This window comes from Cnephaeus nilssonii (genome assembly GCF_951640355.1).
Source record: "Cnephaeus nilssonii genome assembly, chromosome: 10".
NCBI lineage: Eukaryota > Metazoa > Chordata > Mammalia > Chiroptera > Vespertilionidae > Cnephaeus > Cnephaeus nilssonii.
Genome location: NC_137081.1, coordinates 80,433,441 through 80,446,081, shown reverse-complemented (window position 1 = coordinate 80,446,081; position 12,641 = coordinate 80,433,441). Strand labels below are relative to the sequence as shown.

Genomic DNA, 12,641 nt, shown 5'->3' with positions numbered 1-12,641 from the left:
CTCCTCCCTCTACAGTAACAGGAAAGAATATAGGAGACCTTTAGTGAAAGAAAGAAAGAAAGAAAGAAAGAAAGAAAGAAAGAAAGAAAGAAAGAAAGAAAGAAAGAAAGAAAGAAAGGAAGGAAGGAAGGAAGGAAGGAAGGAAGGAAGGAAGGAAGGAAGGAAGGAAGGAAGGAAGGAAGAAGAAAGGAAGAAAGAAAGAGGAAGGAAAGAAAATGTTCCTTTTATGTGCACCAAATTTCTAATAGTTTATTAAGATTATACTGGAAGAGAAAGAAAATGAAATGATATAGAGGAAGAGTAGAAAAAGGACCTTTACCTTAAATGTGTATGTAATGTTTAATTTCTTTTACAAAATCTGAAACAATTATTTCCTTATTATGATGAAATCTGATGTTCATTATAATATGTTTTATAATACGTTGTTCTTACCTGACTGTCTGAAATATTTCACAATAAAATTAAAATCACCAATAACAGAAACAGGAAAAAAAGCAAACCTTTATAGGAAGACATGGAGTTAGGGAAGTTAAGAGATGTCTGTTGCCAAGGAGTTCAGTTTGCAGACCCGCATTGTGGGCTGGATGGGAGAATGAGAGCCTGAGTGTTACGTGGCAGTTTGGTGCCTGACTCACAGCTGCACCTCCTGTAACTGCTTCCTGCACTCTGTTGAAATCCAAATGAGCAAAGCACTCTTGACCCTGAAAGGCACTATTAGATTTAAGAAATGTCAGACTACATTTACTTGCTAGAGTTTTAAATGGACTCACTGTCCCCAAATAGTGAGCATTTACCCACTCTGCCTCGGGTAGGTGGAAATAGAATTTTAACTGACGAGCAGGTGTTTCTGCATTATGAAGTGGAGTGCGTTGCTTAATGTAGGAAAATCTTTCCTCACTGCTTTCTCACTCTTTTCCCCTCAGTAAAATGGACTGAACTCGTAAACCTTAAATGTCTTTACAGCTGCTAAGATTATTAGAGATTCAGAAAGATTTAGAATCCCTAATTACATTCTAGATTACACACTGCAGCTGGCAAACATGAAAATTATTGTTTTAAAGGATACTATTTCAGCAAAATCTACATGGGTAACTATTTCTTTAGGGACTAAAAACAATCTCAGGATTGTGGACTGGATTCCAATCTGAAATGGCAAAACAGTGTTCAAATTTCTCAATCTGGGACTTCTGCTTGATCATTCTACACGAATGTTCTGAAGGGCCATTAGGAAATTTTGGCTTGTCCTGCTAGGACTTTCAGTGTATGGAAGAGACATTTCTTGGAGAGCAACCTTGCTTTCACTTCTAAACAACTCCTAAAAGAAAGGACCTGTGGGTTAGATTATGCTATTTTATGCAAAGCGCCAGCCTGAGGGGCAGGCACTGCATCGCCAGGGCAAGTCCTTAATAAAAACACGTGCACTCTGCTCACTGCATGCTTCCTGTGACTGTGACCTCCCATCCTCGTGGCTTCACTTGTCCATCGATGTCTAACTACCTCCTACATGTCTCCTCATTGGGACCGAGGCATCTCTCCAACTGCTTACCCGACATCACATGTTGGAGAGTCAACAGGAATCTTTTTTTTTTTTTCAATCATCAATAGTATTTCTATTTTTCTCAAGCAAAAATGTATATCCTTTGAGAATATATACTGAGCAAAACATAGAATAGTGTATCATCTTTTAAAACACTAGTGATTTGAACTTCTATAAATATACTTAAATAACAAACATTAGAGATGGCTATTCACATAGGACACAAACATACAAAAATAAAACAATCATGTTTTAACTCTTTTGTTGTTTTTGTTGGTTGGTTGTTGTTGTTTTTGGAGTAAAGGTATTTAAACAATTCAGATAACAAAATGATCTCATCAATATTTATTCTGGGGAGCCTAGATATAAACTTATACTGTGCATGGGCACACACCCATGGACAACGGCAGCAAACACTCCTTGCGGGACCTGTTACTGTCCCCTACAGTGGTTCAGGAACGCTGGGAAGGAGTAGAGGCCTCCAAATATAAGGAGACATTTTCGTTAGCTGTTCTGTGGAAAGGAAACATAATCAGATCCCACCCCACCGCCAGCTGGTGAAGTGGGAAGCCATCAAGCTGTCCTTTGAGTGAGGGGAATACAGAACACCCCTCCTTCTCGGGTTCTCCCACACCCCACTCGCTATGAAGTATTTCTCCACTCGTGGAAAAGGTACCACCATTCTGGACCATGGGCAGGGAATTTCAGTTCCACAAAAACATTTGTCCTGTTCCGGTTGCTGCCATAGAAAACATTACTTCATCTAACAAAATGATTTGGAGAACTCATCTGCCCAACTCAGTGGAATTGGAGAACTGAGTATTTCTAAGGTAAAAAGGTGAACTTTTGTCCACAGAACGTTGTAATTCTCTTGAGAGTAGGGAACAGAAGATAGATTTTTCACATTCCACCTAGAGTCTGGCATAACTGAGCTCCCAGCAGGAACACAAGGACTGTTCAACTGGACTCCATCCCTCTGGTCTCCATGGGAACGCCACACCTGGAAGGAGTCCTGCTGCTCCAGGTGCTGGTCCTCACCCAGCCTGCATCTCTACCCGGAGCTGATAGTTGAGGAACTGGTCTCAGTTTTCCTTTTAAGGAAAAACGTAAGCTCTTGCAACATCTTGAAGAGTTGCTTGGGGGAAGAAGGGGAGAGAATGCTGGCTTGTGGTCAAATAGAACTTTCAACAGAGGCAGAGGAAGGTGGTTTCTGGAGTCCAAAGGGGGAGCCTGCAGGGACTGATGCGGACGCAGGGTCCTGCTGCTGCTGATAGATGTCCTGAATCAGCATGGTGTTCATGACCTTCCACTCCCTGTATTTTCTGTCTGTCAGCTTCGGATCCTCCAGCAACTGGTTAGTCATGGCCAGGTCATGTTCTTTACACTTTAATGTGCTAGCCAAGGTTCAAATGTGTGGAGTTTCTCATTTATGGGTGGATTTTTACACCCCCGCACAAAAGACTTTTTCAACTCCTTTTTGGTTGAAGGTCGTCGGTCCCCAAGAGGAAATAGGCTGGCTTGCCCTAACGATTTATAGAGCTTCTCTATTCCATCATCCCCAGACACTTTTGTTTCTTCTATCTCCATCATCTTTGATCCCATAGGCTTGTCTGGGACAGGTTGCTGCTCAATGAAGACGTGTCACCACTAGATAGAGTTCAAAACTCCGCTTTCTGATGTGGCGAAGCTGTTCTCGGGGGCCTTGTGACTGTTTGCCTCTGAGGGTCCGGTGGGTGAATCTCCACAGCAATTGCTATAGATTGTCCCACATCTTCAGCAGCAGACAAATGGTTAATGTAGATCAAAGACTGTCTTTCTTTTGATAAGGAGGTGGGCAGAGTGCTGGCTTTCTTTACAGTATTTTCCAGGGAAGAGAAAGAACCCGGTGTTTCACTCAGTTTGGATGAAGATGAAGATGCCTGCTCTGCTGCCTCATTCTTCAATGTTCTCCAGAAACTTAACAGGCCTCTTTGGGGGATTCTTTGGAATACTGAAGGACTCAAGGGGGACAGAGTCTCTGAAGAATTAGGAGGCGGTGCTGTCTCCACAGCTATTTCTGGATCATCCTGTTCACCCTCACTGTAGCATTCTTCGTCCTTTGTAGTGGATTCATGATGGGTTACAGATAATCCAAGCTTGTTTAACCACACATTAATTTCTTGAATATTCTCAGCTGCAAAATAAAAGGTCTTGGTCTGTGGATGGCTGACCTTGAAAGCATGCTTTTCTTTTGCATTCAGATGCTTTCTCCACAGTGAAGTCAGGCAGGTTGACAAATCCATCACTTTTTTTCTACCAATCGATTGCTGTATCAATATAGGGAGGATGCCTTCAGTACCACCCAGAACGTTTTTCATTTGTTGCTCAGAAAAGTTCCTTTCTCCTTTTTCTTCTAGAGCCACCCTTGGCAGTCTGCGTGCCCCAGGTCTTTACACGATATCCTCCCCCAGCTCATCGTGAAAAAACCTTGACTTTTCTTTCCCGGCTTCTGATGCAAGGGAACGAGAAGATGGCCATCTGAAGCCATGTATGATTCCAAATTGGTAGAAACAAAAGCTAAAGCCATGAGCTTCTTCGTTCCAGTATGTTGCCTCTGATCTGTATCACAAGGAGCACACTCTTGGTCCCCTGATGGGATGAACCAGGCTGGGAGACACTGAGGAGCAGATGATTAGACTGGAATTCAAAATTAACCCTGCTCATACGAAGACCCTGGTATCTGTCTTCCTGAGCTGGCGTCCGGGGCTCAGAATAGCTGGCGTTCCCGTCAAGGCAACTGATTTGTACGTAACTGTGGAATGCTGTGAGTGTTCACAAAATAAAACTAAACAGTGCTCTAGTGCCTTGCTCAAACCTTGCTGGACCATTCCCAATTAAGTCCCCGTTACCTACGCAAAAGCGGCTCTAGTTGATTAATCAGCTTTAAAATCCAGGCGCAGGCCATCTCAGCAGCTTGTATTCCAGGAGGAAAATCCAGCTCCAGCTGGAAAACCTTGGCTATATTTGACCAAGATTTCCAGTTCAGATCCTCTCTTTGAGGGAATGGCTGTAACTGAGTCTAACCAAGGAAAGGGGTTATTAATTCACACGATTACAAGGGACCTTTAAGGATGCTCTTGTCTGTTCTCTCACAATGAAATGCCTTTTTTTCTGTTAGTCAGAAATTTGGGGAGAGATCCAAGATGGTGGTGGAATAGGTGGAAGTTACACTCACCTCCTCCCAGGACCACTCTAGAATTAAAACCTGGGCTTTGGTTGAGAGAGGGCAGAGCAGACTAGACTCCTGTGTGGAGAGACTGGGGTCAGTGACTCTGGGGGAGAACCGAAGGGACAGTCATCAGCATTCCTATGCTAAGTCCCTTTCCCACACGGCAGATGCCGTCTTTCTTGGGTTGATCACTCCTCTCCATGTGACATCGGCCTGCGGGATGCAATAGCCCCACCCTCATGACTCCCTGTGGGCCTGCCCTGTAGCGCTCAGGTCTGAAGGAGCAGTCAGCTGCCTGGGCCTGGGGTAGAGAGGTATGGGCAGTCTCTCAACAGGAATTTTAAACTCAACATGTTCAAAACATGATCTTCCACCCCAGATAAGAGATATATTTGGTACACACAATTATATTGAATAGTATCATAGTTTTTCTGGCTGCTGGAATCATATACTAGTATATTGGTATCACACACGGACTTCTCTTTCAAATCCTGTTGACTTCACATCTGAAATAATAAATACACAAATCTTCCCATTCAGGCAAAACCTGTTGGTTCTGTCTCTCAAATAGTTCATACAAATCCACTGTTCTCTACCACCCTGTCCAATGTACCAGTCCAGGGTGCCGTCATCTCTCTCACCTGGAAAGCTTCCATTACCTGGTAAATGGTCTACTGTTATTTGTGTTTGCTTCTCTCCTTCACGTAGCCATGTTTCACTTGTTCCAGATACCCATACATTACTTGATAAAAGTCTGTCTCCCTTTAACCCTTTGCACTCGCTTGCTTTTTTCTCGATTCCTTTATTCTAATGCTAACCGTGTCGAGTTACACTCAACATCTGAGTGTAAAAGGTTAAAGGTAAACTCTATGGGGTCATGAAGTTGACTTTTTCTCAGGGTCATATCCCTACTACCCTGCAAGTAATTGCATTGTATTGCCATCCGGCCTTATGTGCTCTAAATTCTGGAAAACAACTTCCAGATGTATAGTTGGTTTTTTGTTTTAACAGCAGTAGCGTCTTTAGAATAATCTCAGAGCTCTCCTAGGTAACTATTTTAAGTTTAATAGCACTTTTTAAGATAAAAACATCCTGCTTTGTGTGTTTAAAACCATCATTCTCTCTCTTAAAACTTAAAAGCACCAACCTTCTTTCTGGCCTTTACAGAGATGTTGCCAATGCAGTAAGCGGGTGGCCTTGCTTTGGATCACTTTCACTTGACTTTGCCTGTTCTGCACTAACGGAGCACCGAGGCTAGGAAAGGTCACACTCCATTAGGCAAGGAGAAGGGAATTTCACACTGAATTTCCCTGTGTGTTAATTCCTACACAGAATATCTTCCATTTAATTGGAACAGCTTCTGCGTTGTTGAATCTATTTTTTAATCACCTCTTCTTTACAGATGAGGAAACTGATGTTGCAAGACATCCAGTCATCTCAGCAAGTAAATGGCAGAGGCAACATCCCAGCTAAAGTCTCTGGTAGCAAAAATCTCTATTTTTCTTCCCCCTCCCCCCACCACATCTTATTTTATTGGTAGGTAAGTTTGGAGAAATTTTTTCAGCCACAGACAGGCCCTAATACCATGATTCTCTGCCTAGAGTATGCATGAGATTAACCAGGGGGAATTTTAAAGATCAGAATTTCTCAAGGTGAAATTCAGGTTCTAGTATTTTTAAGCTCTCTAGAGGATCCCAATAGGTGGGCAATGTTCAGAACCACAACCCAAATACTTCTTTAAGAATGTATCATTTGTCTTTAATTTTAGTTTTCAAATGAACATTAAAATTTTAACAGAAAACAATTATTCTTTAATATGAGAGATAAAATCAGGAAGATTAAGTTTAGTCTTTATATCTGAAATAAAATACACACATTTACTTTCTATTTAATATGCATCATGTCATGCATGATTAAGAAGCCTGCATCACCCCCTTCCCCACAACTAGGGGAAATAGGAAATCTTAGACACTGTAAATGCTATTCATGGAGGATGCCTTTTTGCTGTTCTTGAGTGGTTTACACATTCTTTGCAAGATGTGTGTGTATCTACCCATTTAAGCAAAGTGATAATTCAATAATAGCCCATGAACACAATTTTCTGAAAAGAGACTTATAATAGGCTCACAAACAAGGCGAGAGAGAGCAGTAGTCAAGGCAACTATGTTGAATGCACTACAGGCTGCTGTTTCAAGGACACAGGTGAATTTAAAGCTACTATACTCACATCTACACGCAGCCCGAATCACTCAAGGCAATAAAGAATGGCTTCTATGAATAAAATATAAGCCAAGATTGTTTCTTTTAAGAAAAAAGACATATCTATGCTAAATCGTAAAACCTGTTTCTAGGACTGTTCCCTGTAGCGATGCTACTTGTCTGCTTGGCTTAGTCTGATTGTCATCCTCTTTGGCAGGGCCCTCATTCAGATAACCATCAGGTGATATATGTGCTTTTTAAAAAACCAGCTGGCAAAGAACGCATAAACGTGCATTTACTCCATTTCCAATCTGTGACTCATTTCTGTCCTTTCTCCCACTGTTTGCTGAATTCCACAGCCTCTCTCTATTCCCTCTATCTTCCCTGTCTTTTCCAGCGCCACTCTCGTGATCTCAACTTGGGGCCGAACTTCTCTCATGTGTACCACTGGACAATCCGCCTTGGTGTTTTGATTCTTTCTAGCTCTGCACTCTCAGGCCTTGTCAATGACATTGAGCAATTCGAACAGGTGATCATCTGAGAAAGTCCTAATGCAACTTTATTTTTGAGGCCCCAGATTATGGACCAGGAAATTTCCTCCCTCTCACCCTCTCTGCTTCTAAATGTTTTTCACTAAGGTGACCAGGCCTTAGGAGCCTGGCTGCCCTACCTCTCCCTCAGCCACGCCCTCACCCACAGCTCTCTCAGCCCTTTAAATGAGTCCATCACTCTTCCTGGTGTGGAAGGCAGAAGAGGGTGAAGAGAAGGCAAGAGCGAGCACTCTGAAACAAAGAGGACAAGGGAAAAATAGACAAGGATGAAGAACAGGGAAAAAGAAGGTGGAGGAAAGTTTATTTATACGGGAAAAAGGAAAGTATTCTCTATTACTAACTGGGTGAAGACAAGGACATTTGTGAATTCCATGATAAGTGTTTAATTGGCAAGCTGGCAACTGCATAAACATTGATTCATTAACTTCTATTTATGAAGAGAAAATAGTAATTTCATTGCAAAGTTAGCAAAGTAACATTTTGTCCTTTATAAATATTAATTTTCAAAATACTTAGAAAATTGGCATTGATTTGGCAGATTTGTCTTGACTATCTGGAAAATTTTCTGCCTGAAGACAAATACACATTTTTATTAGGTGAAGGCTAAGTGGACTGATAAATAAATTGGAGAAAACTTTAAGTTATATAATGTACTTTAATATAAAACTCAGGTAGGGGAAGGTAATCAGCCAGTGTAAACAACTCTGAATTTAAAACATATTTAACAAATTAGTATTTCTACACTAATCTTTAAACAGGCCATTCTTAGAATAACTGAATCTGTACACCGTAAAGAATCTCTATGTCTTTTTTCTAATCATACACTGCTACCTGTTTGATAGCTAGTACTATGGTAATTGGTGGGTTAGCTTACTAATAAATGTACCTGGTCTATTAGAGTTAACACTGTTGTACACTCATTATTAGAATTCAGGAACAAAACATAAGCATGCTTTTGATTGTGATTTAGCATATACGAATAAGCTTATGTCATTTGACATGATACTAAATAATTTGTTGCCCACTGGAAAGAATGCTTGAGGTCCTGTTTAATAATTCTCTGCCATATATTTGTTCGGGACAATGATCAAAGATGGTAGTGTGAGCTAGTTCTTCTTAGTTTTATCTAAAAAATTACAATACTATAATACTAAATGAGTGAAATATAGAGCTTGCTTCTGTGCGCTGCTGAAAGACCAGAGGCTGTTAAGAAATAATGATGAGCGTTTGCATAGCTGACAAGCATATTCCTAAACACAAAGAGATATGTAATGCCACATTTGCATGAAGTATTATCTCCTATCACCACATAATGTATTTCCCATTATACTTTTATGAGCCTGTGGGGTTTCATTGTGTGTGTTTGTCTTAGAGCATCCACATATTAACCTAATAGATTATGATGATATAAATCTACCTACCAGCATGTTAAACTCAAATCTATTTTATTTAAATTTGGACACTGTATAAACACACACAGATTTGTTAAAAACACATTGAACACTTACAGGTAAGTATGGTTACCTTATGCTATATTATATAATGCATATGATTATATATATATATATATATACATATACTAGAAGCCTGGTGCACGAAATTTGTGCGTGGGTGGGGGGTGGTCTCCTCAGCCCAGCCTGCACCCTCTCCAATTTGGGACCCCTCCTGGGGATTGGGCATAAACCGGCAGTCAGACATCCCTCTCACAATCCTGGACCACTAGCTCCTAACTGCTCACCTGCCTGTCTGACTGATCGCCTCTAACTGCCCTCCCCCTGCTGGCCTGGTCACACCCAACTGCCACCCCGGCTGGCCTAGTCGCCCCCAACTCCCCCCCACCAGCCTGGTCGCCCCTAACTGCCCCACCCACCAGTCTGGTCACTCCTCACTGCCTTGCGCCCCACTGGCCTGGCCACCCCCAACTGCCCCCCCCCTTGCGGGCCTGGTCACCCCACGCAGCCTGCTGCTCAGTCGTTTGGTCACCCCTCACTAACCCTCCTGCCAGCCTGGTCGGCCCACACAGCCTGTTCGGTCGTCCATTCAGTTGTGATGGTCACTTAGGCTTTTATATATATAGATATTATATACATGTGTACATATATATATTTTCCCCTCAAAATAACCATTAGATTGCTGTTATTATTATGCTCATTTGCCAAATAAGATTAAAGAAGATTCCCAGAGAGGTTAAGTAATTTGTCTAGATTCACCAGAATGTAATTTAAGAGACCAGAATTGGAATTTGGACCTGTCTAATTTCAAAGCCTGTACCCCTTAACACTATGCTAAAACCGAGTAAAGACTGAGTTAATACATTTCCAACAAAAGCAAAGAAGTACTGATCCTTTAGTCGTTACAATCTTATTGAGGATATTGAAAGGAAACGTGTGGTTTCTGTAAAGAAATGACAGAACAGTCTGGAGGTTATCCATTCTGGTCTTCACAGATCACTAAGATATCTGGGCCTGGCTGGCAACCTTATTTTTAGACTTCCATTAATTACTTTGATAGTTTCTTATTTTATTTGGATCATGAAACCCCATGATTAACAGAATAACAGTACTACTGTTATTATTCCTTATCTTGCTAAAATTTTTGAGAAATGCAACAATAGGAATCATTTAGGGTTGTAATTATGTCCTTTTATTCATCTTCATACTTTTAATGTCTAACACAGTGCTGAGCAGCAGGTACCTGATAATTACCTGTTGAGGAAATGATAGATATTAGAAACAGGTGGCAATTTAGAATCAATTTGGCTGGTATCATATGTTATACTAACAATATGTTGTTACCATTTGCTTTAAGTTGAAGGTAAATTTTAATTTTTAAAATTTAAGAGACATTATATTTTTAAACCGATTGTGCCACATAATGAACTCATGATCCTCCTCGGTCCGTCCAGCATGCTCTAATTCCATACTTAGGTTATGCAAATAAGTACATTAGCTCTGTTTATATTTGTATTTCCTCATATTATTAATATCCTTGAATCACTCCCTAGTAATGAAATGATGTATAAATATAGGGATAAAAATGTATACTTATACATGTAAAAAGTATGCACACATGCAGCTACGTGTGTAAAAAATCGCAATTTGTGTACAATCCTAATATATAATCTATAAAGTGACCTATAAAAAATGAGACTCACATATAAATTAATAAATACTCATTTGTGATGTTTTTACTAGATAGACTAATGCGGACAGTTTATTCCTTATAATGTTTATGTATTTAATGTTCATCTTATGCTTTAACATGAAACTTGTCAAGTCACATAATTTAGAATAATGTTAGATCTAAATATTTCGTTGCTTATTAATGTATCACTTTAGCCATTACTCTGATTCAGCAACTGAGTGAACTGCAGAATGGCAGCAATTTCTGTGCAAATGCCAAGGCAAGGTTAACATAACTTGAGATTTAAAAGATTATCTCTTACACAAAGTCAGATACACTAACTCAATTAATCTAGCTTTTTTTTTCCTTTTTGGTAAATATATTTTCATGAAAATTAAGAGTAACAGATGTGTATACTTAATTAGAAAGTGTACTAGATACACAATTTTATTCTTTTATTTTTCAAAATCTCGTAAAATGAAAAACGCCAGATAACAAAGTAGGGTCGGGGAGAGAGAGAGGGAGAAAAAGAGAAAGAGAGAGAGGGATGATGTACCATGGAAAAAAAGAGGTTACACACACACACACACACACACACAAACACACACACACACACTTGTACATATTCAAAATGAGCATCAGAAAACTGAAAAGTGCCACCAGTGAATCAGAAATTTTGAGGAATCCCTAAAAATAAGGAAGGAGATGAAAAAGAACTATGAAGATAATAAAACAAACATAAGAAACCAGAGCCCCAAACTCCTGATTCCTAAGTTCCTCTGCTCACTTTGCAGCCGTCTAGGAGACCTTCATGATCAGTTTTAGGTTGTGGCAGGTAGTTCAGTAATGATGCCAAGCACAGGAGAGGCCACCTGGTCATTTGTTAGAGTAACTGTTGGAGCAGATGGGCCACTACTTCCTTACTTCTTCCAAATATATACCAATCTCCTGCCATTAAAACGTATTTGCTCTTGCCCTAGCCTGTTTTGCTCAGTGGATAGAGCTTTGGCCTGCGGACTGAAGAGTCCCGGGTTCCATTCTGGTCAAGGGTACGAGCACATATCTTGGTTGCAGGCTCCTGGTCCTGTTCAGGGGCATGCAGGAGACAACCAATGGATGTGTCTCTCTCAGATCGGTGTTTCTCTTTGTCTCTCCCTCTCCCTTTCACTCTCTCTAAAGAGCAATGGAAAAAAATATCCTCAAGTGATAAAAAAAAAAAGTATTTGCTTTATAATTTTAATTTCTAATTGAAATAGAATAGAAAATTTTAATGAATTGGAATTGAAAAGTGGATAGAGTTATAAAAGAAACTAGTAAGCTCAAAAATAGAATTTTTTTCCTAGGCATTCAAGAAATAAATATGTAATGTGAAGTAATACAGGAATATTGCAAAACTTTTATTGATACTAAATTAAACCTTGAGAATGTCAACATAAGAGTGACTGGTAGAGATGGAGCACAGAGAGTACAATGACAGTGAAAATAAGTTGTGGTCACTTTCTAAGTAGATACTAAATTAAATTATCCTTAAAATCATATCTAATAAAGAGGGAATATGATAATTGACTGTCATGCTCTCAAAGATGGCGGCACCCACAGCCACAAGATGGTGGCGCCCAGTCCCCTCAGCCTCCCAGTTGCCTAGGGCCAGTCCGAGGCGCAGGCAAACCTTAGATGGCGGCTGCCCAGCTGACACCCGAAGCGCAGGCAAGCCTCGGATGGCGGCTGCCCAGCCATCCAGGGCCGCCAGAGGCTCAGATAACCAGGGCTGGCTGAGGCTTGTGCTGCCGGCAGTGGCAGCAGCAGAGGTGTGATGGGGCATTGCCTTCCCCTGATCACCAGGTCGCCTCCTGCCCCTGAGGGCTCCTAGACTGTGAGAGGGGGCAGGTTGGGCTAAGGGACCCCCTCCAGTGCATGAATTTTCATGCACCTGGCCTCTAATTATAGTATAAACATGTATATTAAACATTTGTGAGTAACTGTTAGGCTTATGATGCATAATGCTTAAAACTAGAAAAAAAAT

At 40.7% G+C, this 12,641-nt stretch overlaps 1 pseudogene across 1 annotated transcript; it reads right to left on the bottom strand.

The window, feature by feature from the left end:
* Window positions 1-2,708: 2,708 nt before the first annotated feature.
* On the bottom strand, window positions 2,709-3,992 carry LOC307106072 (interactor protein for cytohesin exchange factors 1-like; annotated as a pseudogene). The gene has a single exon. The product of its transcript is annotated as an interactor protein for cytohesin exchange factors 1-like (transcript).
* Between the last annotated feature and the right edge of the window lie 8,649 nt (window positions 3,993-12,641).